This window comes from Perognathus longimembris, chromosome 8 (assembly GCF_023159225.1).
Source record: "Perognathus longimembris pacificus isolate PPM17 chromosome 8, ASM2315922v1, whole genome shotgun sequence".
Taxonomy (NCBI): domain Eukaryota; kingdom Metazoa; phylum Chordata; class Mammalia; order Rodentia; family Heteromyidae; genus Perognathus; species Perognathus longimembris.
The window spans coordinates 57,885,381-57,912,209 of record NC_063168.1 but is presented as its reverse complement, the minus strand read 5'-3'; positions in this window follow the sequence as shown (position 1 = coordinate 57,912,209).

Sequence of the window (26,829 nt, the reverse complement as noted above, 5' to 3'; positions counted from 1 at the left end):
TTGTACAGCACCATTTTCCGTTGGCTTCCTTGAAGCCAGTGAGCTCCTTTGGTGGTATTCAAAGATCCTTTCATTTGTTCAATTTTAATTAGACTTCACTTTTCCAGAGCACACTGGGTGTGAACCAAGTCAGAACCTTGGCCAGGTAACAATTTCATCTCCCCACATTTCCACGGACAGCTCTGGTTGAGAACTGTGCCAGCTTTTATGTTGAGCACAAGGGTATCAAGGTAGATGATCAGCAGGTGTCTAGCACAGAATCTTCCCTCAGCAAATTCTGGCTGATGAAATGTCGAATGAACGGCAAGATTTTTTTTTTTTTTATCACAATGAAGTCCTATGCAATACAATGGAGGGTAGGCCTGGATGTACCTTTGATGACCCTTTCAATAGTCTTTAACCAATCACTGCTTATCTTCTCTCTTCACAACTGGATTTATTCTTATTAATAAACTCTTCTTCCTATCTCAGGCTAAACTGGAAAGTTGTTCATTGTTCTTGAACACTTTTGAATAATGTTTCAAGTACATTTAATACACCGGAGGGAAAGTTGTATTTCAAGAGCAAGATAGATTTCACGCATAACAGATCTAAGCTAGGAAATAGCTTTTATTTTTTTTTAAAAATGGTTTCTTCAGTATTATATAATGGTGGGGGAAGGGAGCAAAGGAAATACACTTAACATGGATTCTTCAAATTATTGCACTGACATCATTAAACAAATGCATTTATCAGAATTCTTTCCTCTATGGCTTCCATCTCTGCAGTTCTCCTTCTTCCAAATAAATTGTTCCTCTTACTTTCTGCTTTATATTTTAACTCATTCTTTCATGGATTGCTGCATTTTTGTGGCCTTTTGTTGCTTCTTCACCTTGGCTCCTGTCTCTTGTTTCCTCTTCCTGCTTCCACAAATGCTAGGCTTCCCTGGAATTCCTTCCTCTCCCCTCACTGTCTCCATCCTTGCTCTGGCACTTTGAGACTGGGGCTTCTCAACTTTCTCTCCAGCTCTCACCCTTTCTGAGGCTCCTCGGAAAACTCCAGTTGATTCCTGTTGTCTTGGAAGTGAAATTGTCTTGTGTATCCCAGTCCTGGGGCTTAATCTTAGGACCTGGGTGCTGACCCTGAGCTTTTTTGCACAAGGCTAGTGCTTTACCACTTGAGCCACAGCTCCACTTCTGGTAGTTAATTGGAGATAAGAGACTTATAGAATATCCTACCTGGGCTGGCTTTGAACCACAATCCTCAGATCTCAGCCTCCTGAGTAGCCAGGATTGTGGGTGCTTTGCTTGAAATGAAATTTGTTCAGGAACAAATATTCGCTTTTCCCCTCCACTGCCTCCTTCTCCTCAATTCAGGGATGTGCCATGAATGCAGTCACTCAAGCCACCTGGTTGCCCATCCAGGAATCTTTCCCACTAATGAATTGTCTTTACCCTACGGATTGTCTTTGGTTAATTTTTTTTGGATCTGTATCTTCCTCCCTTATATCCATAGTCCCTACCCTAAGTCAAAACCTCCCCCCTTCTTTTTCTGCCTTGAAAAAATACTGACTCTTCCACTCCCATTGGGTCTTCTTCCTTTACCTGCCTTCTTTTTCAATCTGTCTCCCAAACTCCTGGTCCATTTCATCACAATTCAATTGTCCAGAACTTGCTTCTCAGACTATTGTTCTTCCCATAGCCAAACATGTGGACTCAGGGAGCCCAAGGACCAGCCCAAGACAGGGGCAATACTGCTCCTATGTTGTCCAGGCAGGTGGGAGAGTGTAGTCTTCACATTGGTCCGGTATGACAGGAAGTGATGAGATGGTCTCCTTTTTTTTTTTTTTTTTTTTTGTGCTTCATTTCCTCTATCAACTCCTCACTCAGTGAGAAGCAAAAAACCCATTTTGAGATCAAAGTTCAGCATTAGGACACAGAATTCTTAATTTAAAAATACAAACATATAGGGAAACAGCAAAGTATAGCAGGCCCTAGTGAGCCCATGATCCAATTTCAACCATTTTTGATGAGTGGTCAATTTTATTTGCTCTTTATCCCATGTAATTCTCCTCTTCTACCTTCAGGTATTTGATTGTAAAGTAAGATATTGGGGTTTATCTGAGCAGAAGTGCTGAGACACTATCCATTTTCAGTCACAACTTTGTGCCTAGGTTTCTGTCTTCTCGGTGTTTTGCTGGTGGCCCTTGGATGCAGAACTATGCAAGGGACCCCTAGACTCTGCCTGTGGCTGATTATGGTTCATGTCCCTCTGTTCCACTACCATTTCAGGTGAGTGACACCCTGTTTTTCCTACATTTTCATTTATCTTTGTTTGGTTGGGTTTCTTCCTGTCCCCTTTTCTTCTCCCCTACTCTAACAAACTTCAAGCTGCCCTCTGCTGGAAGAATGTGGAACTGTTAGCCACACACTGTTCACTACCATCCCAAGAGAAGCCTCCTCATCAAGGGGCTAATCAGACTTGCTCTTTGCACACTTAAGGGTTGGCCCCTATCTTAATAGTGGTCCAGAGAGGATAGCTAGAGGAGGAGGCCAGCCAATTAAGTACTAGAAGTTGGGGGCATGGCAGAGCCTTACCTTGCAAATGTGAGGCCCTGAGTTCAAACCCTAGTACCTCCCCCCTGCACTGCCCTCCTCCCTTCACCCCAAGAAAAGAGGTAAAGTAGAAAACCTATTATCCACTTCCCAGCAGTACAACCTGAGACAGGAACAAAGCTCAAGGCTCCAGTGACACACAACAAGGTGACATTATTGTCTGAACTAATGGCAGACACAGGTTTCAGGTCAGAAACCACGGTGAGCAGTTCATTTATATAGGGCCTCAGAGTAACCTTTTTTTAAAAAAATAATCAAACACATTTGCAGGGATCTGAGCCCAAGATACAAAATTTGCATATTGCTTTACATAAGTCAGCATATGGAGTTTGCTCACCCCTAACACCAAGATAGGGAAATTAAGTTCAATTAGATTAATTAGTGCAGCTGATTGCAAATTGTTTTCAGATCTAATATTAAGGGTGCTGAACACAAGAAATACAGAATCTATTTTTTTTAATTGGGAGAAGGAGAAGAGTCAGGAGAGAAGAAGGCAGGGAGGAAGGGATATGAGAGGCTTAGAAGGTAATATAGAACTCCTGTGTAGGACAGCTCACAGGCAAAGACCCTTTCCAAATCTCATTAATCATTTTCGTATCTGTAATTTTTTTGAGTGTGTGCTGATACTGCGACTTGAACTCAGGACCTTGTGCTCTTACTTGACTTTTTCACTCAAAACTGGCACTCAACCACTGAAGTCACAACTCCACTTCCAGCTTTTTGGTGGTTAGTTAGAGGTAAGAGTCTCATGGACTTCCCTTCCTGAGCTGGCTTCAAACTGTGATATTCAGATCTCAGCCTCCCGCATGGCTAGGATTACAGGTGTGAGCTACCAGCACCTGATTTCATCTGTAATTACCTGTGTCTTAACATTCCCAAAGCCTACCCCTGACAAGATACTTTCCTATTGTCCCTGTCTTTCTCTTGCTTTCCTCGTTTGCTGGTTGGATTCTCTCTTTTCCTGCCTTGTGTCTTGCACTTCATGGTTGGAGAAAGGGGATCAAGGAAAGCAAGTTCTCAGGGGTGGGCAATGACAGAAGTCTGACACATGGCAGTCTACAGCTTAGACTCAGGGGTAAGAGCAACATGCCCTCCCTTATCGGGGGGTCTGCCTGGGCTCAGTGCCGAGTCATGGGATTCATCTTTGGGGGCTTCCCTCCCTGGCCTGCTGGGATGCTCAGCTCATGAGGAGGATGTATTATCTATTTTGGGTCTTTGTAAGTGGACTCCTATCATCTGTGTTGAGAGAAAACTCCATTAAGAGGGTCAGCTCTTGTTAGGGCCTTAACAGGTGCAAGTCTTGTTCCTATCCCCTCGGCTCACAGTCCTGTTTGTTGTCTTCTTGCTGGCTGGAAGTTGTGAGAGGCCGTAGGCACTTTTGATGTCTGGCCTGCTCATGCCCCGTACACTCCAGGCCCTTTCTCCTTCTCTAGTGGCATCTATCCTGAAGTCTCAAGAGTGCCCAGGATTGACTGGTCTCAGTTTGGCTAGAAAGGATTCATTTGTTGTTTCTGTTTGGCTCTGCTCCCTGTGATGACACTGGAGAACTGGGATCCTCTCCAGAGAAGTGAGGCCTGGCCCAAACTCTCTCCTCACACACTTTCTAGATGATTCTTGACAGCCATGTTTTCTCTCAAATGAGCTACAATGGGTTAACACAGGGACCCCCCAAGGGCTCAGAAAAAAATCCTCAAGATCGTTCTACCTGGCTCAGGTTAGGAGAATTCTTCCAGCTATCCACCTATATGTTGTCCCACACGTGCCAAGGGCCTGTGTTGGGGTGGGATGACTCCACACGGACCCATGGAGCTCAGAAATGGAGACGGAGGCCAATCTATAGATAAATAAGTGTAAGGTGAATAGAATAGGAAGATCTTTCAAGAGATGTACAAACTGGATTGGATTAGTCAGAGGATGGGAGAGGCTGTCTGGTTAAGAAGGAGCAAATACAAATAGGGCAGTGGGGGGGGGGGCAGGGAGCCCATATAGAGCCACTGGGAGCATTTACAGGACCCACAAATAAGCAGCCATTCAGCCTGTCTGGTCACTAGAGTTTGGATAGAGAATTCAGAGGGAATGGTAAGGGTAGGCTAGGAAAAATGGGCAGGAGTAGTCTTAGAAGAAGTTGGAGGGGGGAGGGAATTTGGGAGAAGGGAGGCAAAGGCCTCTTGTTTCAAATACCTCTTTTTCCTGCTTCTCCCAACTGATGGTGAAGAGAGAAGCTGGAAGTCCCTAAATCGCTCTCTTCCAAGTTTGCCTCTGGGCAGTCTAGGCCCAGGCCTCTATGTATGCTAGAAGTCATTGCTAGAAGCCAAGAGTTCTAGGGAGACCCCCCAAACTCCTCAGCTGACCCTTGGACCATCTGAACACATCTCTGTAGGCCTTGGAGCAGGAAAGGTGGCCCTGGCCCAGGCAGCGTCCTGTGTCACAGGATCAGAAGCACACTCCTGACAGTGCTAAATGGCCGTCTACTTCCAATAAACCCCATGCTGGTGGGTGCCGCGTGAGAGGTAATAATCGCTCTTCCTGGCTTGCTCAAACCGCAGTCTGGATTATAAAGACGCATGAATCAGAGATGGCAGCCTGTAACAAAAGCTTTACCTCCAGCTGTTTTGTTCATTTTCTAAACAACAACAGAACATTCCCTCCTTCCCCTCCCCTCTCTCTGGATTCTTTGTGTTTGAGATTCATTATCAGAGAAACGCATGGGTCTAAGCCTCCAGCATTATACAACAACTTTAGAGAGAGAGAAAGAAAGCCAGAAATGCCTGAATTGTAGGAAGCTGCATTGTGTCCTCCTGTTATTTCCATTTTCCTCCCTGGGATATGGGCATGAAGCAACTACTAGTAAACTCCTCACGTGGAAAGGAGATCTTAAGGTTTCTCTGTTTCCAGATGGACTCAGTCCACTTCCCCTGTGTGCTCCTTCCCTGTAACATTCCCAGGGAATTCTGGGAATTAGATCCTGAGGTTAGCACCAAGCTACCCAAGCACTAAATAACAGGGTTGCTGCCATGTATAGAATACTTGGCCCCCAGATGGTTTATACCCGTGTTTATGTTCCTGGGAGCCCATCAATCCTCCTGTTTGATTCCATGGTTGGTCTAAGATCCTACTTTATACTTTTTTTTTTCTTTTGTCAGACTGAGGTACAATTTATACAGCATAAGATTAACCATCGTAACTGAGCAATTCAGTGGCCTTTAGTACATTCGTAATGTTCTATAGCTACCATCTCTATCATTGTGTTAGTCAGCTTTCTGTTTTCAAGAGAAATCAAAATAAAGAGAGAAAAGGTTTGCCTTGGCTCACCATTTTTGAGATTTCTAGCCCTTGCCTCTAGCTCTGGGATTATAGTGGCTCCACACATCATGGTAGGACTAATGTGATTGAAGAGGCCTATTGATTTCATGTGGCTGTGACAAGAGAAAGAGGAAGGAGCTGAGATACTAAGGCCTTTTCAAGGACACTCTCCCAATAACATACCTTCCTTTCATCAGGCTCCACCCATTATTATCTCCCAGGAGCACCACAGGCAGGTGACAAAGGCCCTAAATACAGGACCTTGGAGGGACAATTAAGACACCATCTTGTTTCATCACATTTTCATTTCCTATAAAGAAAATTCCATACCCACTAAGCAGATACTTTCCATTTCCCCCTCCCCTGGCTCCTAGAAGCCACCAATTTGCTTTTTGTAAAAAAATAAATTAACCAGTTCTAAACACTTCATCTAAATGGAATTGCATAATATAAGACCTCTTGTGACTAGCTTCTTTCCTAATAGTTTCAAGGCTCATCCACATGTATCCTGTATCAGCCCTTTATTTTATTTCTAAGCAATACTCCATTGTATAACTATGTCACAATCCACTTCTCCATTCATTTGTTAATAGATATTTGGATTTGGACTTCGCCCCCCCCCCCACCTTTCAGCTATCGTGAGTAGTAGTGATATAAATAGCATGTGTTGTATTTGTTTAAGTAGTTCTTTTCCACTTATACCAATGAGTTGTTGGGTCAAAGGATATCTTTTTAACTTTTTGAGAACCAATCCCCTTTCCTCCACAGTACCAAAAACATTTTAAAGAAGCGGAACCATTTTACATTCTACCAGCGTGGTATAAAGATTCTAATTTCTCCATAACTTTGCTATTAATTACTCATGCTTATTATTATAGGTTTCCATAGCAGTCCTAGTGAGTGGAACCTCCTTGTAGCTTTGATTGGCATTTTTCTAATGACCAATGATCAGTGAAGCACTGAGCTTCTTTTCATGTGCTTATTAGCTACTCCTCTATCTTCTTTGGAAAATATTTAATTTAGTTTTAAATTGGGCTGTTTGTCATCTTTTTTTGTTACTGTTGTTGATCTGTAAGAGTTCTTTCTATGTTCTGGATACTAAAGCTTTATCGCATATAAGGCTTATAAATATGTTCTCAATTCTTTGTATTTCATTTTCTTAATAGCATCAGTTGATGCCAAAAGTTTTAAGTCTTGAGGAAGTCCAATTTATCTGTTTTTTAATCTATGTTGTTGGTGTCATATCAAATAAATCATCAAATCTGAGATTATGAAGACTTATTCCTATGTTTTCTTTTAAGAGCTTTTGCTTTTTTATATCCATGTCATTGATAATTTAGAGCCAGTTTTTGTACATGTTGGGAAGTAGGGAGTGGTAATTTACTCTTGGCTCCTAGTCTCAAGCCCACCTTTACTGTTGTGCCAAGTCGCAAGACCACCACCAAGAAGACCACCGAGACTCAGACATTCCGAAATGCAAAAGCAAGGCAAGGCTTTATTTAAGCGAGCTGCAACTCGGGCCTCGTCCTACCCACCGACACAGCGGAGGTTAGGAGGGAGCCTTGAGCTGTGATTACACAGGACTTATAAAGGCAAAGAACAAAGTAACAACAATCAGGTGTGCAAGCAAGCAAGATTAGAACACAGGTACAAATCTGATTGGCTCAGGGTTCAATTCTAAAATGGGGTTCACGTGGTAAAATGGGGCCTGACTTCAAAGTCTGGCACTTCATTTCTCCCTTTTTCTTTTTGGTACCTTGGGAGCCAATCATGGCTCCATTCTGTCCATTTCAATGGCTTGCATGTCTAGGGGATGATATAGAGGTAAGGCATGGGCCAGTAGGGCCCAATGTAGTAACCAAAGGGCCTGTCACCATTTCTTACAAGAATAGTCTCTGTACCTCTGTTTTGCATGCCTCTAGTTTATCCTGCCTCATCTTCCCCAAAACAACTCTGGTCCCTCGGTTTTAAAGGGGGGCTGATGGGTGAAGATCATCCATCTTCTGTAACTTCTTCAGGCTGACTCAGGGGTGTTGACTTTACCTAGCCAGGAACCTATAACCTTAGTCTACTTTACCAAGGGACTGCAGGATTACTGCAAACTGAAAATTAACTTTTAGCTATACAGACTTACCATTAGCTGTATAGTGTTTAGTATCCAAATGTAAGCAACAAAATAATACATAAACTTCTCAGCTGTGCTCTTAGGGTTGGGTGGCTATACCGGTATTCCTGAGCAAGCCCAAAACTACCTAAAATAAGGGGGTCACCTCACTTTGGAGTGAGCTGCCAAAATAACATCAACACTAGTCAGGGTAGTAAGGAAAGAAGGCAAAAAGAAAATTATAACAATATTCAGTCTAACTTTCTTTTCTTGAGGCGAAGGCGAAGCGGCTGAGTTGGGTGCTTGGAGACCTCCCATGTTCCACCACGGTAGTTGTCGTCCAGGGCAAAGGGGTCAGCTGGCCTGGCGTGGAAGCAATGAACCCAAGTGGCGATGCTGTCTAGGGTTCCTTCCACCGTGGTTCTAAGGATTTCAGTCCCCTGGTCTGAATAAATGGGGGGTAGGGACAGAAGCAGAATCATATAATGCCTTAAGTTGGGGTCACATTCTTGTGCACGAGCTGCAAATAATCGAGTTTACACAAAAATTCAGCATCATCCAAATCAGCAAGCAATTCGGTCTGAAGGCTAGGGATAATGGGCGGGGCGTACCGTATATTATTTCAAAAGGAGTAAAGCCAAGCTGATAGGGAGAATTTCTTACTCTAAGCAGAGCAAAAGGAAGGTGTGACACCCAGTCTGCGCCAGTCTCTAAGGCCAGTTTAGTTAAGGTTTCTTTTAGAGTCCAATTCATTTTCTCTACCTGTCCTGAACTCTGGGGTCTATAAGCGCAATGCAATTTCCAATCCGTCCCCAGTGCGGCGACTATTCCCTGACTTACTTTTGAGACGAAGGCTGGTCCATTGTCCGACCCAATGGTGGATGGGAAGCCATACCTGGGTAGGATTTCTTCCAGGATCTTCTTAGCCACTACATTCACAGTCTCATGCTTTGTTGGATAGGCTTCAACCCATCATGAAAAGGTGTCTACAAAAACTAGCAAATATTTGTAATTTCTGTGAAATCTACTTCCCAATACACGCCTGGCCTATTGCCACAGAGGCGAGCTCCTCTAGTAATCTGTTGATTGGGGGCATTGGCAAGCTGACAGGCCTTTAACAGACCTCAATAAGGACACAATCTCAGGTCTACAAGCTTTCTTTCCTAAACAGATGTATCGGCTTAAAATTCTCACTGCCAGTCAGAGCTTTGAGTAAATGCGGGGGGTTGAGATTTTAATCTATCCTCTCATTTGACAAACTTACCCTTACTAACCACTATCACAGATGACTGGCAAGTTACTGCCCAGTAGACAGACATGGGCATTGGAAAGGCATGCTTATGAACTATTCTTCTAGGACTTCCCGGCTTTGATTAACTTTTGAAAGGCCAAACAGGAGTGACTCTAGGATCTGACACCATCTCTGCCATCCAAGCAGCGGCTTACTGCCTCTGGATGCTCCATCACTTTTGTCCCAGGAGGAGTGACTTTCCACTGGACTTGGACTCAGGGCCTGAGCGCTGTCCCCCAGCTCTCCAGCTTAAGGCTAGCACCCTACCACTTTGAGCTCCACACAACTCCGTTCCCAGAACTCTGCTGGCTGCTTAGAGACAAGTCTCTCACAGGGACCTTTCTCTGCCCGGGCTGGCTTTGAACCGCAGATTTCAGATCAGTGAGTCTTACAAGAGGCCACTTTACTCCAATTATAAGTAACAAGGTGGTCCACACAGAAGTAGTTTTTAAGCATGCTCTCTTACCTGGAACTTATTAAGGGCCAGTATTAGATCTTGACAAACTTGTAAGAATTACCTGTGCTTCTCTGTGGGCCTGCTGGAAACTTACAAAAAACCTACAAAGAAGCTGGAATGGCAATTAAAAATTTTGGTAGCCATAATTCTCCTTTTCTCACTTTGCAATAATTATTTAGGACAATTTTACTTCCAAATTTCTTATCTAGAAATGTATTCTTGATTTCCAAAGCCTTTTTAACACTAACAACACTTTAGCTTTTATCTGCATCGGAAAAACTGAAGCTCACAGGCATTCTGAAACCAGATGCCGCCCTTTGCCTATGGGCTGCTTGTTTCAAAAGAGCCTCTTTTTTTTTTTTCCTTCAGTCCCAGTTACTGCATGGCATGAAGACCTTTGAATTTTTCCTTAATGCAAGAATTACAATTAGAAATACTTATCCATTCAGCTTTCCAATATATTAGTGAGAAACATTGGCCCATTTTGCCATTTCTTCCTACATACATAGAGTTAATGAGAGTTTACTTCTATCCCCATTAGTTTAGTATACACACACACATATATATATACATATATATCCTTTTTTTAAATCCAAATTTCTGACACTTAGCTCTGATTTTTTAAATTTTAATTAAAGAACCCTGAGAAATCCTTTAAAGCATTTGGTAATGCCCAAACTTGATGACCCTTTGAATTTAAACAAACAGTTTTGCATCATACCGCAGTCTTGAACATGTTCACACTCACATGCACACACACATACATTTTCAAAAGATCTTAAAAGCACACAGAATAAGCATCGGCCATACATTTTAAGACAGAAACCTTTAACAAATGATTTTAGCATTCTCCAGCCTCATTTTCCAGGGCTTGATAGTTTTAGTAAAACATTTTTAGTCTTAGTAAAACATTTTAGCACACCAAACAGTTTTCTGCTTAAGAAGGCTGGGTGGGGGTCCCCCTAGAGTTCTTTCTTGCGGACATTCTGATTGACTGATTGTGGGCTGTCACCTGTACATCTTTCCAGTGAGCTAAAGTCAAGTCCAGGGGAGTGGAAGGAACATTCCCCATCATCCGTTTGTCAGTCAGGCACAGAGCAAGAAAGAAACACACAAAAATAATCACAGGCACAAAGACCATACAACACTTATAGACAGACTTAGGGAGCCGTGGCTTACAGGTTTGACTGTGTCTCTCCTGCCCCTGTGAGGAGGCAGACCACACAGTCTCACTGTGTCTCTCCTGCCCCTGTGAGGGGGGCAGACCACACAGTCTCACTGTGTCTCTCCTGTCCCTGTGAGGGGGCAGACCACACAGTCTCACTGAGTCTCTCCTGCCCCTGTGAGGGGGCAGACCACACAGTCTTGAGGCTCTCTCTCTCCCGTTCCTGTGTAGGAGCGGACCAGACAACCCCAAATATAGAGTGGACTAGATGGACGCCCGTTAGAAGGGCCTCCCAGTCCAGTCCTGAAGGTTCAGGTTGATAGTGGGAAGCCTGAGCCCCCTGTGGAGGGGTTGAGGTGTTCCCCAAGTCCTCCAGGACTGCCCATACAAGCGTGCCCACTCCGGCTGGTCCTTCACTCCTACAGGTTCAGATTCAAGCGGCTGGACTAAACAGAAAAGAAAACTACAAATCACACAGACACAGACACACAGAATGAACAGCCCTACTTTCTTACCTTCGGAGTCTGGGGTCTCGGGGGTCTCTGGGGCCATCCCAGATGAGCCCCCAAATGTTGTGCCAAGTTGCAAGACCACCACCAAGAAGACCACCGAGACTCAGACATTCCGAAATGCAAAAGCAAGGCAAGGCTTTATTTAAGCGAGCTGCAACTCGGGCCTCGTCCTACCCACCGACACAGCGGAGGTTAGGAGGGAGCCTTGAGCTGTGATTACACAGGGCTTATAAAGGCAAAGAACAAAGTAACAACAATCAGGTGTGCAAGCAAGCAAGATTAGAACATAGGTACAAATCTGATTGTCTCAGGGTTCAATTCTAAAATGGGGTTCACATGGTAAAATGGGGCCTGACTTCAAAGTCTGGCACTTCATTTACCAGTGATTAGAGCTTGGTGGTACCACGGACCTGAATCTTGAACTACTGGGTGTTTCTAGGCATCCTTCTACCCAGTGTTAGCCTCCAGATGGCTTGCCTGGACTCTGTGTCCTGCCCTGAATTAGAATCCACTAGCCTGGATTTCTTTTCAGCCACCCAGCTAGATCTGTTTATGCAGCATCAGCTCCTTTTTAGTCATAGGCTTTACCCAGGACCTTTCCATTGAACTCTCTTGGTACTGTGCCAGGATACTCCCACATGGACTCTAGAACTAAGGACCAAATCTCAGCTCTGCCACTTACTATATAAGTGACTACAAAAAACTGTTTAACCTTTCTGTGGCTTAGTTTCCATGTCTATAAAACAGGGATAATTTTTATATCTATCTTATGAAACTTCCATGGCAATAAAATGGATTAACACACACCAAAAAAGGCTCCAAAGAGTCTCAAGAACACATGATCAATATTCCATGAGAATTACGGGGTTTTTTTTGTTTTGTTTTTGCCAGTACTAGGGCTTGAACTCAGGGCCTGGGGCACTGTTCCTGAGCTTCTTTTGCTCAGGGCTAGCACTTTACCACTTGAGCCACAGCGCCACTTCTGGCCTTTTCTGTTTATGTGGTACTGAGGAACTGAACCTAGGACTTCATGTGTGCTAGGCAAGCACTCTACCAGTAAGCCACATTCCCAGCCCCAGTATTACTTCTTACAAACCATGCCCAACAAGGCCTCTGGTCTCTGGGAGGGCTGCTACAACCAGAAAAAACAGCTTAGTGTGGCTGAGCTCATCAAGTTTACTAGGTTCAAGGTTGGGAGGAGGGCTGCCTCCCAGGCTAGAGAGAGCAATAAATCTCCTCTTGCCACTGGCCAGAGGCAAGTACCTAGGCATGAAGAAGGAAGAAGAGGAGGATAGTGTGAAGACCTCAAAACTATCTTTCTGATTACAAAATTCTGTTGGTGCCTCCAAGGTTACATAAATCTAAAGCAAATTCCATTGCATAATACTTGTGATCTAATAAAAGGCATAAACCAGGCACTTTTTTTTGCAGAATTGTCCTGAGTTGTGCCCTCCTCCCCACCTCTATTTGCCTGTGGCTGAGTTCTGAGGGAATCTTGTTATCTCCTGATGAAGTTACCTGAAGATCCTGAATCACTTGAAAAAACGCCTAGGAGGAAGACACCCCTCCTGCTGCCACCTCCCAGGCTGTATCCTTTTAGAGGGGGTAGATGATTCATTCCCAGGAGGGAGGTCTGCCCCTGGATTTATTGTCTGTCTGAATAGGCTCTGTGCTGAGAGACCAAAATAATGGGGGGGAAAATAGAGCTGTCTAGGCAAAATCTGCTGAATCAGAATTAACAAGAAAATCTTGTAACTAATGATCAGAAATTAAAATGTACTCAGGAGCTGCTGTGTTTAACTGAATTGCAGGGCTGCAGGGTGAAACTAACTGCAGGATAATGGAACTGGGAACAGCTCATATTCCATCGCGGTGGGACCAACAGTAGACCTTACACAAACTTGACAAGGTGGGTGGGTGGGGTAGTATTCCCACAACCTGAGGTTACCACCTCTGGAAGGGTCTTCTTCCCTCACATCCCACCCTCCACTTCCCTCACTAAGGCTAGCTTAACCTTTTTTACGCACCTCACAGCTTACCTTCCCTCCCTCATTAGATTCTCAAGGCAATCTGGAGGTGCCTGTTAAACAACTGACTCTATTATCTCCATTTAACAGAGATGGAAAGGAGGACAAAGAGGTGGTACCAGAAAGTGGCTGGGCTTCACCTAAATTCGAATTGATAAGCTGTAGCAATTCCTATACAAGGACATTGTTATCATCAAATAAGTAATCTCCTCTAACTCTTCTGTCAACCTAGATTTTTATGTATGATGTACTTAGAAGGCTGTGTACCATCGCAGTCAGTACATATTCCAAATATTGGGATTTGAAATGCCAACATATAGTTGTTTTGCATATTTTAAGTGTTAAAAAGGGCTTTCATTAGAACAAAGATCAAATACTTCCTTGCTTGACTAATTCAAAACACACTTAATAAGTTTTACAAAAGAATTCCAATCTGATACTACATCAAATTGTATTTTTACTCTCTGAGCAAATGTCTCAGAAAGCTAGGATGGTAGGGATGACAATGAAGAGTGGAAAGTAATGAGCTTGCAGCCTGACCAGGCCAGCTTGCTTTCTGCTTAAGTCTCCTGGCCATGGAGATATCAATGCCAGGACTTACCATACTTCATCTACCTAAATAAAAGTCACCTGTGAGGGAGAAGCCTGATGGTCTCTGTACCTCTGGCTGAGTGGGGAGACACAGAAGGACTTGGTTTGAATCCTATCTGCAGCCATCTCTCTGCAAGGACACTGCTCTCTTCAGAGGAAGGAGCTGCGTTCTTCTCTTTGAGGGTAACAGCAGGGGCACCCTGTGAAGAGAAAAGAATCCAGTCCAGGGACTGGCTTGCTACTCTTCCTTGTTTACACTTAAAGATCTTGAGAGAAACATTCTCCTCTGTACCTTGTTTTCTGCATCTCTAAAATGGGAATAGGCATGCCTGCTTTTCAGGACTGTTGAGTAGTTGCAAATTATAAGGGCAAATTAGGATCTGTGGTTGTTCATCTAGTAGGGATCTGATGAGGAGACATAATAATGGTAGTACCTGTAATGCAATAGCAGGAGAGGTGGACATTCTCCTCATGGTTCAGGAGAGATTCCTAGGTTAAACTTCCCATTCTCCATGAATATACAAAAGTATCCATGACTAAAAGGTCCACTGAGATGTTGTTTCAGTGTGAACATCCCTGAGTTGACCACCTGAAGTCATTATTTCATTGCTCAAAGTACCTCATCTACATCTTTCCTTAGCCCAAATGTTGCATGCAATAGAATTCATTTCACTTACTAGATCTGAGACCCAAAGAGTACCAGAAGGTCTATGTAGCGTGGGGCTCATATCAAGACTTGGGTGGGTGATAACTCAGGAGATAGATAGGATGTGAGCCTTCAAAAGGGCAGAAAGGGGGCTGGGAATGTGGCTTAGTGGCAGAGTGCTTCCTAGCATTTATGAAGCCCTGGGTTTGATTCCTCAGTATCACATAAATAGAAAAAGCTGGACGTGGTGCTATGGGTCAAGTAGTAGAGTGCTAGCCTTGAGCAAAAGAAGGTCAGGGACAGTGCCCAAGCCCCGAGTTCAAGCCCTAGGAGTGGCAAGAAAAAAAAGCCTTTCCTGTCCCTGAACCTACTTGGAATTTAGGTCTGGTAACACTTCACCTATACTTAAAAAAGTGTGTGTGGGGGGGAGGGGGCAAAAGGGCAGAAAGTCCATGAAGCTAGCCTGAGAGGGGAGGCCATTGCGAGGACAGAGAAGAGTCTGGTTGAGAGGAACTTGGATACATGATGATTCAGAGCCCAAGGTCTGGGGTTTAGGCTCTGTCCAGTCAAGGCAGGAACAAATGGGTAAGAACATGTGACCCAGGATAGCAGAGGTTCATGTTCAGACAATAGGTCTGGAAAGCCTAGCAGATCACCAGAATTACCCAATGTTCTCGAATAATAAATTCCCAGACTCCAGCCACAAAATTTTGAAAACCTAAGTGGGAAGGGATTCTGGACTTTCTGGCTCCAGGGGGTGTGTATGCTTGGCGGGTGATGACCAGCAGAGGTACTATGATGGCTGTGGTCCTGATTAGAGACTTAATGAAGGCATACCAAGAGGGAGAGTTACCAAGATATATTTGTGTGGGAAAAAAATCACTTGGTGAAAGGACACTTTACAAAGAAGGGCAAATACCACCTGAAGTTCAAAAAACCAAGGTCAGTTTACATAGAAACAAGAAGGAAGACAGCCATTTTCTTAAGAAAGTGCCGGGTGGAAACGGAGTGAGTAGCAGAGACCTCAGTTCTCTTGTCAAATGTGCTGTATCAGATTTGCCTCCTCACTCAATCTCAAGAATGACAATGCCTGTGTGAGAGGACATAGGCTTCAGGAAGGATTTGACTATCATTTCCTATTGATATCATCCCATTCTTGGCACTCACTTATGTTGTAGGAGGAATATGAGATTCTGAGAGGATATGAATATGAAATGTCCTCCATGGGCTCATGTGTTGAAGGCTTGCTCACCAGCTAGTGGGGCTATTTTGAGAGGTGATGTAAAGCAGGAGATGGAGCCTAGCTGGAGGAAGTAGGCCACTGGGATTATGTCCTAGGAACAAATACCTTGTCCTCTTTTCTCTCTCTCTTTCTGCTTCTTGAGGACCATGTGAGCGGTGGTATTCTTCCATGCCATTCTGTCTCACCATTGTTCAGAAACAATGGAGCAAGCCACCCATGAACGAATTACTTGATACTTGGAGCCCAAACAAGTTACCTTTTAAATTGTTTGTCTTGACTATTTGGTTACAGTGATGAAAAAAAGTGACTAAGTCTCATCCCTTGAGGGTCTGTGGATAAGAGAAGGGCACCAGGCTCAAGGGTTGGGGTTATCAGATGTATTCATTTCTTTTCTGTCATAAAAGTTTTGCTTGTTGAAATGTGGTGGCTTCAACTTTCTTCTGCAGTCCTATGTCCAGAAAGCCAAGCTTAGCATACATTTTGAGGGTGGAAATAGTTCTCTATGGGAACCAAAGAGAACAAAACCAAATCGCTACAGTATAGATATCGGGGACCCTCCAAACGGAAATGCCAAACCAGCTCTGAGGACTCTGTTGTTCAGCTCACAGATGGTATGCCTTGCCCTTGTACACAAAATCTCTAGCTGCTTCAGAGTCACTCTGAAATTTAGCCTGATGCTCTTAGGTGACTAGAAATTTCAAATGTTTTCAAAGCTGAAAGACAGAACACAGCAAACAAGCAAACCAAGAAAGAAAGCTAGACAACTCCATAAGAACATAGAAAAGGAACTCAATCATCTAATAAACAAAGAGGCAATGTAAGAAATAACGCTAAAAATGTAGGATATAAGGTTTTCCAACTGGGAATTTGGAAATTAAAGAGAGCTATTGACACTGAAACATTTGAACAGAGATCCCCTTAAGTGAGGACTCTCAGCAGAAAGATGCTTTGTTTGAGATTATGGAAAATGTTATTATAATATACTGGAAATTTGAGGTTAAAATGTGAAAAATTCTCAGAAAACCAGGGCAATGGAAAAAAATGAGGCAATTATTAACCAGGAAAAAACACAAGATTATACCAAAAAAAAGCCCAGTTTAGTTATAACATGCTATCTGCCTCAGCATGTAAATGCTGGTTATTGATTTTGCCATGAATTATGTTATAAATATGCTACAGGAATGAAGGGAGAGAAATGTGTGTAGCAGTATAGAACAACTAAGTCCTTATTTGCTATGGCATGAAGTCGATAGAAAAATGTCCTAAATTGATACTCTAAGAAATATCAGTATAATTTAAAATTTTTCTTGATTAAATTCTATAAAAGTGAAACTTCCTTGAAGGAAAGGTAAGAGAACAAGCCCAGGGAGCTGGAAATGAGTGGATTTCCACCGTGCCTTCCTCTTTCTTACTATGTGTCCCTGAACCAGCTACTGTATGGCTCTGAGCAATTTCCTGGGTTTTTTTTTTTTTTTTTTTTTTTTTTTTGCCAGTCCTGGGCCTTGGACTCAGGGCCTGAGCACTGTCCCTGGCTTCTTTTTGCTCAAGGCTAGCATTCTGCCACTTGAGCCACAGCGCCACTTCTGGCCATTTTCTGTGTATGTGGTGCTGGGCTTCTTGTATATGAGGCAAGCGCTCTTGCCACTAGGCCATATCCCCAGCCCCAATTTCCTGTTTTATAGACCAAGTTAGCCCTGTCCTCCTGCAAGGGCGTTTAGAAGTTTGGCTTGAGGCTCTCATCTCATGGTGGCCATCATAACCCTATCTGCAACATCACCGTGTTTGACCTGGTTTGATCAAATGAAGAATGATTATTTCTGAAGGTGTTTCAAATGGAATCAAGTGGCTATAGTGACCGGCACAGGCCTGCCAAGAAATTGGGGCTGGACTCAAAAAACGTTTTCTATGATTCTGTTCATGTGTCAGTACTCTATACCTTCCTTTTGTTTTGTAATAGAAATACAGAAGGCAAGGCAATCAAATTGAGCTGTTGAAATCAGAAGGAATTGGTCAAGCAGAGGCAGAGATGCAGGGATTTAATGTTCAGCTCAAACTCCTGGCTCTGTAGCTTTTGCCCCTGGAATCTGAAATACTTCCTGTGGTTGTGATTCAAACATAGAAGCCTGGCTCCCCTTTGGTCTGCTGTTACTCTTACGCTGATTGGGTCTGAATGTCCCAAACCAGCTGTGCAGGGAAGGGTGGTCATCGGTCTTCCCTCTGGATGCTAGCCTATTATCTTGCTCTTCTGATGAGGTTAGCTCTACTCAGGGAATCCAGGTAAACTCTGCAGGCCATAGCTCTCTCCTCTGATGTCCCTGCCACCAGGATCCTTCCTGTTGGATTTGCACTTCCACTTTCCCTAGAGGAAATGCAGAAGCAACCAGAGTCCATCCACAGGCTGAGGCAGAGAGGTACTCAACAGTTTACTGAGCCAACAGAAGGAGTTATGGGTAGTCAGAACGCATGGTAGACTTTTTATGCTGTCGAAGTCCAAGGACCTCTTTCAGACAAGTGGTCTGGGGTTAGATGGGGAAGTAGTAGATAAAGGATCCATTTTCCCTGGACAAGCTGGTTGGATCCACTTAGGATGGTGCAGTTTGAGCACCTATGACAACCAGGCCCAGGTGACTGGAGGGTAGGTCGAGTTCTCTGAGGGGCTCATGCACAAGTGGGGCCAGGGGAAAGACATGTAAACCAGATGGATGGGGAATGAAGATGGGGAATGCAGAGGATGCTGGAAGACACAGAATGTCAGGGTGTGTAGACACAAAGCATTCCATGAGGACAGAAGGTGTCGTGGGAACACAAGGGGACACCAAGCTACTTTCTCCTGCTTTGGGGGGCCGAAGAAGTTCTTGGAGGAGAGTTCAAGGTACAACTTTCTTCTCCATCTTCAGAACAGTCTGTAGTCCATGAAGAGACCATCTTATTGATCATACAGGAAGGACTAACTGGGCCTTAGAGACAGGGTTGGGGAGGAGATGTGGGCACCCCTGTGTAGACCTGAGCCCAATTCCTTTTTCCTTGGCAGCCTCACAATGAAACCACCTCATTCTCTGCTCATCATTCCTCACCCCTTCTCTCCCTGTACCCAAGCAAGCTCTGCTCTATCAGTGGTATTACCAAGCACCCTGACACTTCTCCATACTTCCTTTAAAATGAAATCAGATTCTCTCCTCTGCTTGTCCTTGAAGGCAAGGACTGATGTCTAGGCTCTGGCATAGAACAGGCACCTACTAAATATTTATTGTGGAGTGATTTACATATATATCTGGTGGGAGGGAGGCTGACTGCCATGCGTGTTGGAGGCTTGGTCACTGAGATGCAGTGCCTGCTTTGCTATTTATCACTTGGGCAACCTTGACCAGTTATTTAACTTCTCTGAGAATCAAATATGTCATCTATAAAACTGTGGCATTTATACCTGTCCGGTATGAAATGCTGTTTGTGACGAGTAAAATAGTGAATGCAGAGCACATATGCGTGGTTTTGACGCATCATATTAGCTCACTAAATGTTTTGTCCTCCCCTACCTAACAAATGGCCAATGAAGGAATAAAGCTGGGGGTCAGTGTGGATAGCCAGTTGTTACAGAGAGAGAATAACTCAATTTTGAAAGTCAGCCATTCTGGAGCACAGGGAACTTGACTGCATTTCTAGAATTTTCTTTCTGGTATGAATACAAGTATTTGTTACTCTGTCCTTCATGTGAGCAGTGGATTCTTAGGGGTTTTGGACCTAGAACTGAAGGAGAGGGATTCTTGGATTTGGCTCTTACATGTGGTTCAAATTATAGGACTTTTGGGTAAGTTATTTTTCTAGCCCTCAAACAACTCCCTAGAAGATGGATAGGGGGTGAGCTGTTACTTTATATCCCCAGATTCCATGAAAGATTTGAATTCCATTAATGCTTAGACCAATGCAGGTCACAAAGAAGCATTCTAGTGGTTATAATATACTGCTCTGCTGATTTATTTGTTGTGTGTGTGTGTGTGTGCTGGTACAGGTGCTTGAACTCAAGGACTCACACTGTCATCTCATGTGGCTTCCTTTCCTCCTTTCCACCTCAGAACACTCTGCCTTACTTACGCCTTTGACCTGTTTGCCTGTGCTGCTTCCAGTCTCACTCTGCTCAGAGCATTTTATGGCCAATAACAGTGGACCTAAGGATTCTGTCCCATGAAATGACTTAGATCTCACGCTTGGGCAAATGACCCCTTCAGGAAGCAAAAATGGAGGACTGGGGGACAGTGGGCACTGGTCCGCAGGCTGAATTCAGTGTTGAGGTAGCATTTAGGGGCAGCTCTGAAGTGGAGATGGTGCCAGCCCAGGACTGCAGAGGAACAAAGAGAGGAAGGATGCAGACAGAAGATGGAAACTCACGTACCAGAGCAGAGATTTCTCACAGAGGGTAGAACTCAGAGCTGGGAGTGTCTAGGTGTGGGGTGAAGACTGACTTCTGTGGAGATGAAAGTGCCTCTCTGAGGGTGCTGGGCCAGGAGGCGTTTAACTAAGCCATTGTATGGAGTTCCTTCCATATCTGTCTTGGCCTCTTCTCCTGTGACACCTGAGCCCCAAAGGGTTCACCTCCTCATAACCCAATACCCCATGAGGGAGTAGACATGGAAATAGAGGGTGGGGAGACAGCAGAGGTACATGTTAGGAAAACCATGAGGTTTCATACTTTCCTCCTTGACCCTCACTTCCCTTCTCGGCTTCCCTACTCTGGGTCTGAGCCTTCTCTATGGCCCTACGTAATCCCACAGGAGAGTTTCAAACCCCAGTCTGACCTTTAAGGGACCCATATGATTGAGGGGTACAATGAACTGAATGTTTCTATCCAGCCGAACCTTGAATGTTGAAATCCTAGCCCTCAGTATAACAGTGGCAGGGTGGGACTGTGAGCAATATTAGATTACAAGGATAGAGCCCAAATGAGCAGGATTAGTAACCTTCTAAAAGTGACCCAAAATAAATCTCTTACCCTTTTTTCTGCCAAGGGAAGGCATAGGAGGATGTTGTCTATGAACCAGGAAGTGGGCTCTCATCACACACAAGACCTTGATCATGGATATGCCAACCCTGAAAATGGTAAGAAATATCTAAGCTGGGTGCTCACAGCTCATGCCTATAATCCTAGCTACTCAGAAGGCTGAAGTCCAGAGGATTGAGGTTTGAAGCTACGCTGGGCAAAAAAGGTTATAAGACTCTATTTTCAAAATAACTAGCAAAAAGTTGGGCTGGAAGTGTGGATCAAGTGGTAGAGCACCAACCATAAGCAAGTAAGCTAAGCAACCATGAAACCCCAAGTTCAAATCCCAGTACTGGCAAAGAGAAAGAAAAGAGAAGTGTTGTTTAAATCACCCCATCTATGGTATCTCTATTATAGCACTCTGCATGGGCTGACCTAAGGGGTCAGCCTTCAGTACACACAGGCCCTGCCCTCAGTTTTAGGATCCAATGCTTAATCATCACAATAAACTTAAAGGATGACAAGAGTTTTAGAGGACCTAATATATGTCCAGCTCTGGGCAAGAACTTCATATAAATCTTTTCATTCACTCACACAATAACATCATGAGACAAATATGATTTCTGGGTCTTTAATGGGAAGATAATTGAACTCAGAGAAGTCAAATAATCTTTCCCTAGTTACACAGTGAAAACCCAGAGGAGCTAGGATATGAACCTACATTATCTTACAAAAGAGTAAAAGGGAAGATGACCCCCCAAGCATCTTTGCATTGAGCCAAGGTGGCAAAGAGATGGATGCCACCCAGGGAAGGGGAGATAGGCTGGCAGCGGAGGAGGCATCTTAGAAGAGAGAAGGGAGTTCGGCAACCTTGGATGCCCACCCAGGGGAGTTGGGAGGGTACTGGTTTCAAATGGTCTCACACTCCACTATCACAGGAGGGAGGGGCTATTTTCAGTCGAAGTCAGGGAGGAATCTGGAGCCAGGAGGAAGAAAGGAGTTGTCCTTTTGCTGGGAGGTCAGGCCTGGGGCACCTCAATGGCTACAGGACAAGCCCACAGAGGAGAATAGAAGGCCCAGCAGAGCTCTGTCATCTCCCCACATCTGTATAACTCAGTGCAATTAATGAGAACAGTGTTTGGCAAAAGCTTTGTCCCTCTGTTGACTGCTATTTAGCTTCTGGCTGTCAGATCACTCTGAAAGCACCCTGCAGGATGGATAAAGGCAGGACCTGCTTTGTTTCCTCTATCCAGGGATGGGCTAAATCCTATTAATGACATCGTTTTGTCTTTCGAAAGAAGGAAGGTGCCCCCTTTGACAGTAGCTCTCGACCCCAGCACCGTGGTTGGCGCAGGCCACAATGTGCTTCTGGAAGACTGCAATTTCTGGAAACACAAGGTAGCAGTGTATTTTCAGAGACGCCCATGGCTCCTCGCTGAGGCTGGACAGTGAGTTATTGCGGTCTCTTATCTTCAGTCGCAGGTGCAGCCATCCTGGGCTGCTTTCTCCTGCAGTGTGAAGCCAGGTTATATTTACTGTCTCAGGTGAGTAAGGGATCTAGCCCTGCCATAGCACCGAGGATGCATCTCAAACCAGTGCTTTATTCTTTCCTTCTTTCTTTCTTCATTATGTTTGTAATTTTGTTTTATTATTTCCCATTGGAAAGCTGCAAAATGAAAATGATGCAATCTACTGCTGTGAAATAATGTTGTGCTCGAGCCCTTTTCCAATAAGCCCCGAGGTTTGCACTGTGACGGCTTCATTAAATTAGTCGGCTCCATGGCAAATGGAAAAGTGCTCGGAGCTTCAGAGTTGGCTAATCCGAGTTGGGCTGCCAAGGACCATAGCCCATGCCGGAGTGCAGACACTTGTCTCTGTGTGACAAGGGTGAACAGGCTCCCACCTGCCACGTGGGACTTCACATGGCTGACAAGCTGACAGGCCCCTCCTGTAACCTTCAGTCTTTCCCTGTACTTCTACATCCGGGGGACTGTCCCAGGTGCTGAAAGAATAGATAGCAGGAACAGGGCAGGAGCTCAGCTTCAGGAGTGGAGAAGCAATGCACTTCACCATGGGTCACCCTTTGGAAGCCAGGCATGATTCAGGTGGCTGTACCCAAGATGCTCATAGATAAAAGCCCACCCACTCTTCTAACACCATTCTGAGTTTATGAGCACACATATTCTCTTTCTCATTCTCTCTCTCTCTCTCTCTCTCTGGCCAGGCTCCCTTGCAGTATTAAAGATTTCCATTACTGATAGTTCTTTCCAGTTAGCATTTTCAGTATTAAACTATGTCATTAGGAAGTTAAATATGCATGATCTTTGAATCTATGTGTATTATAACAAGATTTTATTGTTATAAATTTGTCTTCTTGGTCTTCCATTTCTGCCTTAGTTGTCTTTTTAAAACTCTAGCATCTGATAACTAGCCAGAAGGTAATTAGGATGTGGTACTAAAGAATCACAGGCTCATTCTCTCACTCATTCACAGAAATTTATTGAGTGTCTACAATAAGATAAGGTCCTCCAGCCAGTGGGTAAGACGGGGCTGACAGCTAATTACAGCCCTAAGGAATTCTGAGCCAACATAGGAAGCCCCCCTCCCCCCACATATAAATATTGGATAAGACAATTTGAAATCACAGCTGCATTTGAATGGAAGAAGAGAGAGATTCCAGATTCCAAAAACAAGAAGAAATTTAAAGTGAGAGTGCTGAGCGAGAGCTGGAGGGGACTCAAAGCAGAAACATGTCAGCAAGACTGGGGATTCACAAATAGGCAGGAGCAAATAGATTCATGGCCTCATGGGTAGGTAGTCGGGACTGGAAATGAGACCTTCCATATTATTTGGTGCCTGGAAGAGATAGACAAGCCCCACCTACCAGCTGAGGGAATGACAATGGTATGGAAGCACGACTAAAATTGGGGGTGCAATAAAAGCAATCCAAACTTGTGCCAAGCACAGAAGCAAGGTCCAAATTCTCATCTCTCATAGTGTGAAAACCACCAACAGAGAAATCAATGCCCAAATTGGCCTGAAATCAAAGCAATCCAACAGGATCCTAGCAGAGGCAAGCAGAGGCAAGCATAAGCCTCCCCTGGGGCATGCCTTCACAACCAGACTACTCATGATGCCCAGAGGAGAAAACTCCCACTGATGAGCTTAGGAAGGGGGTAGCACGGGGGCGGGGGGGGGTTTACAAAGAACAAAAGGGAACCAGCTGCCAAGAGAGTAAGTTTCATATTTACCATGGTACCAGGATCTATCACCTTTGTATAAAGCCCAGATTTATCCCCCCCAAAACCTGTCAACTATCTCTATTCCCTCAACATCATCTTGCCCCTAGTTCTAATCTAAACACAACAGCACTTGGATTTCCTGCTTCTCTTCTCAGTTAATGCGAGTGTACAGTCAGTCACTCGGAGTCCATGAGGGATGGGTTCCTGCACCTTCCCATGAATCCCCAAATCTTTGGCTACTCTAGTGCCTTGCACAACGTTCTGTAGTATTGGCATATAACACAGGCATATTCTTCCATGTACTTTAAATCACCTTTAGATTATTTAAAATACCCAGTATAAAGCAAATGCTATATAAGTAGTTTCAATACTGTATTGTTCAGGAGATAATGACAAGAAAAAAGCCTATGTATGTTCAGTATGTGTGCATTTCTTTCTGTATATGTCCAATCTGCAGTTCATTGAATTTGCAGATATAGAGTGGATATGGAGGGCTGTCACACATACATACACACACACACACACATATTTATATGTAGCATGTAATTTGCACAGCACAGTAAGACACTCAGAAAGAAGTTCACATTGTTCTCACTAGCCAGATATGATCTTGAGTGGTAAGGCTGCTCTAAGGGGATAAATCTCCTAACATAATGTAAGGCCTAAATTTTACAGACTTTTAATCTTTAGATTAGAAGTCTTCATTTTTTTTCCACAGGCTGTTGTCATTTGGCACACTTCCATTTTCACTCTTAGTTATAGATGACCTACTAAGTGAGCCATTGCAGACTACCAACATCTCATACTCAACTCAAATCCTCAGAGAAGACCAAGGACTCTAATGTAATTCACCAAAATGCCTGAGACCACATTTGCTCCATTGTGCACACACAGGCCAGGGGTCTCCCCAAGAATTGGTGAAAGTCTGAAATGGCTGCTATGCTCACTGTTAAATCACAACCCACTCTCTCCTTAGCTACCTCATCCTGAAGATGGTGGACAATGTGCTGCAAATCACTACACAGATGTGGTGATTCCTATTTGCATCACCAATTTTAAATTTCCATTTCCCATGAAGGAGGCCTTAAGATGCATACCTTGCATGCAGCTCCCTGAGAGCCATTGTATCTCCACTTGCAGGTTTCCCTCCACACCCTTCAATGGGACACTTCACTAGCGTCTCCAAGGTCTTCTTGTAAGAGGGAGGTCAGTGAGAACTGAGCCTTTGCTCTTCTGCCACATGGAATGTAGTTGGATAAGAAGTATTTATCCTACTGAGGAAGAGCTTTCCATTTCTCTCCCTCATCCTCCTGGGTGTCTGAGATTCAGATACCACCGGAATTTGGTAATTTTATGGGGGAAGTAGCATGTAGGTAGTCACTTCATCTTGGACAAGGCATGGTTTGGTCAATAATCTGTTCATGAAAACAGCCCACTCTGAGTTTGTTGTGTCTGGCCCAGGTCTTAGGATTGTGAAAGGCAAGAGATACTTTGTAAGCCACCAGAGAACTAAAAGATTGGCACAAATGCAGAGGTGAAAAGTAGGCAGAAGGCAACTCTCAGATCAGCTTTTATTATTCTAGTGTGGTGCCTGTTTCATCTACTTGGGGGACAGGTTGCTGGAAATTACCTCTTCCCTGTAGACCTGCCTTGGCCTCTGTGAACACATACCTTGAGAAATGTCAGCATTTCTTCTACAGTTGGTTTCGTCTTCATGGCCTCCTCTGCATTTCCCAGGGTGAAGCAGCCTTAACCCAGATGCCTAGTCCTAACTAGACAAGGGGATACAAGTATTGCATAAGCAAACACAACCACTAGAGGAGATTTTGGGTATATGCACAACCCTTTCCTTTCCAAGTCTATAATGGAAATACAGCAATGGGTTTTATAATGACCTTCAATGTCTTATTACTGAGAGCCCTTCTGCTCAGGATCTAATACCCACTGGGCAGATGTATACTAACAGCTCCCCATGATCACTACTACTCTTTACTCTCCTGAATGATCCTCTCTCCTTGAGCACTTGTTGAACCTGGTGACTGCTTCTGCAGAATAGAAGATGACAAAAGCATTGTGATGGGTCTTGTGAGATTCAGACATAAGAGACTGTGACTCCCATCTTGCTGATACTCTTGTCTCCTTGGCTTACCTGCTATGGAGAAGTAAGATGCTATATGGGGGAGGCCCACAAAGTAAGATCTGAGGGCAGCCTCTGGCCAATGGCCTGTGAGGGGCCAAGTCCTGCCAACAAACACTGAGAGAGCCTGGAACAGACTTAGCCCCAGTGGAGCTGACTGCAGACTCAACCAGTTCTTCAATCACAGCTGAATCTGGACCTCTGACCCACAGAAACTGGAACAATAAATTTGAGTTGCTTTAAGCTGCTAAATTTGGGGGGTAATTTGTTATGCCCCTGTAGTGGACTACCTGGGCAGGAAAAAAAGTATGAGCATATTGTAGAAATGTTTTACACAATATGACTTATTTCTTCTCCTAAGCTCTAGTTAATAAGAAAGGGATACCACCATAACCAATTTCCAGAGCACAGCAGTACATTGGAGAATCTTTGGAATAAGAAACTCTTACGCTAATGGAAGACCAGATGGCACCCATGTTGCCACAGGCTTTATGATTGTATTAACTACAGAGGGCACCAGAATTAACCAAGGAGACTGGATCTCA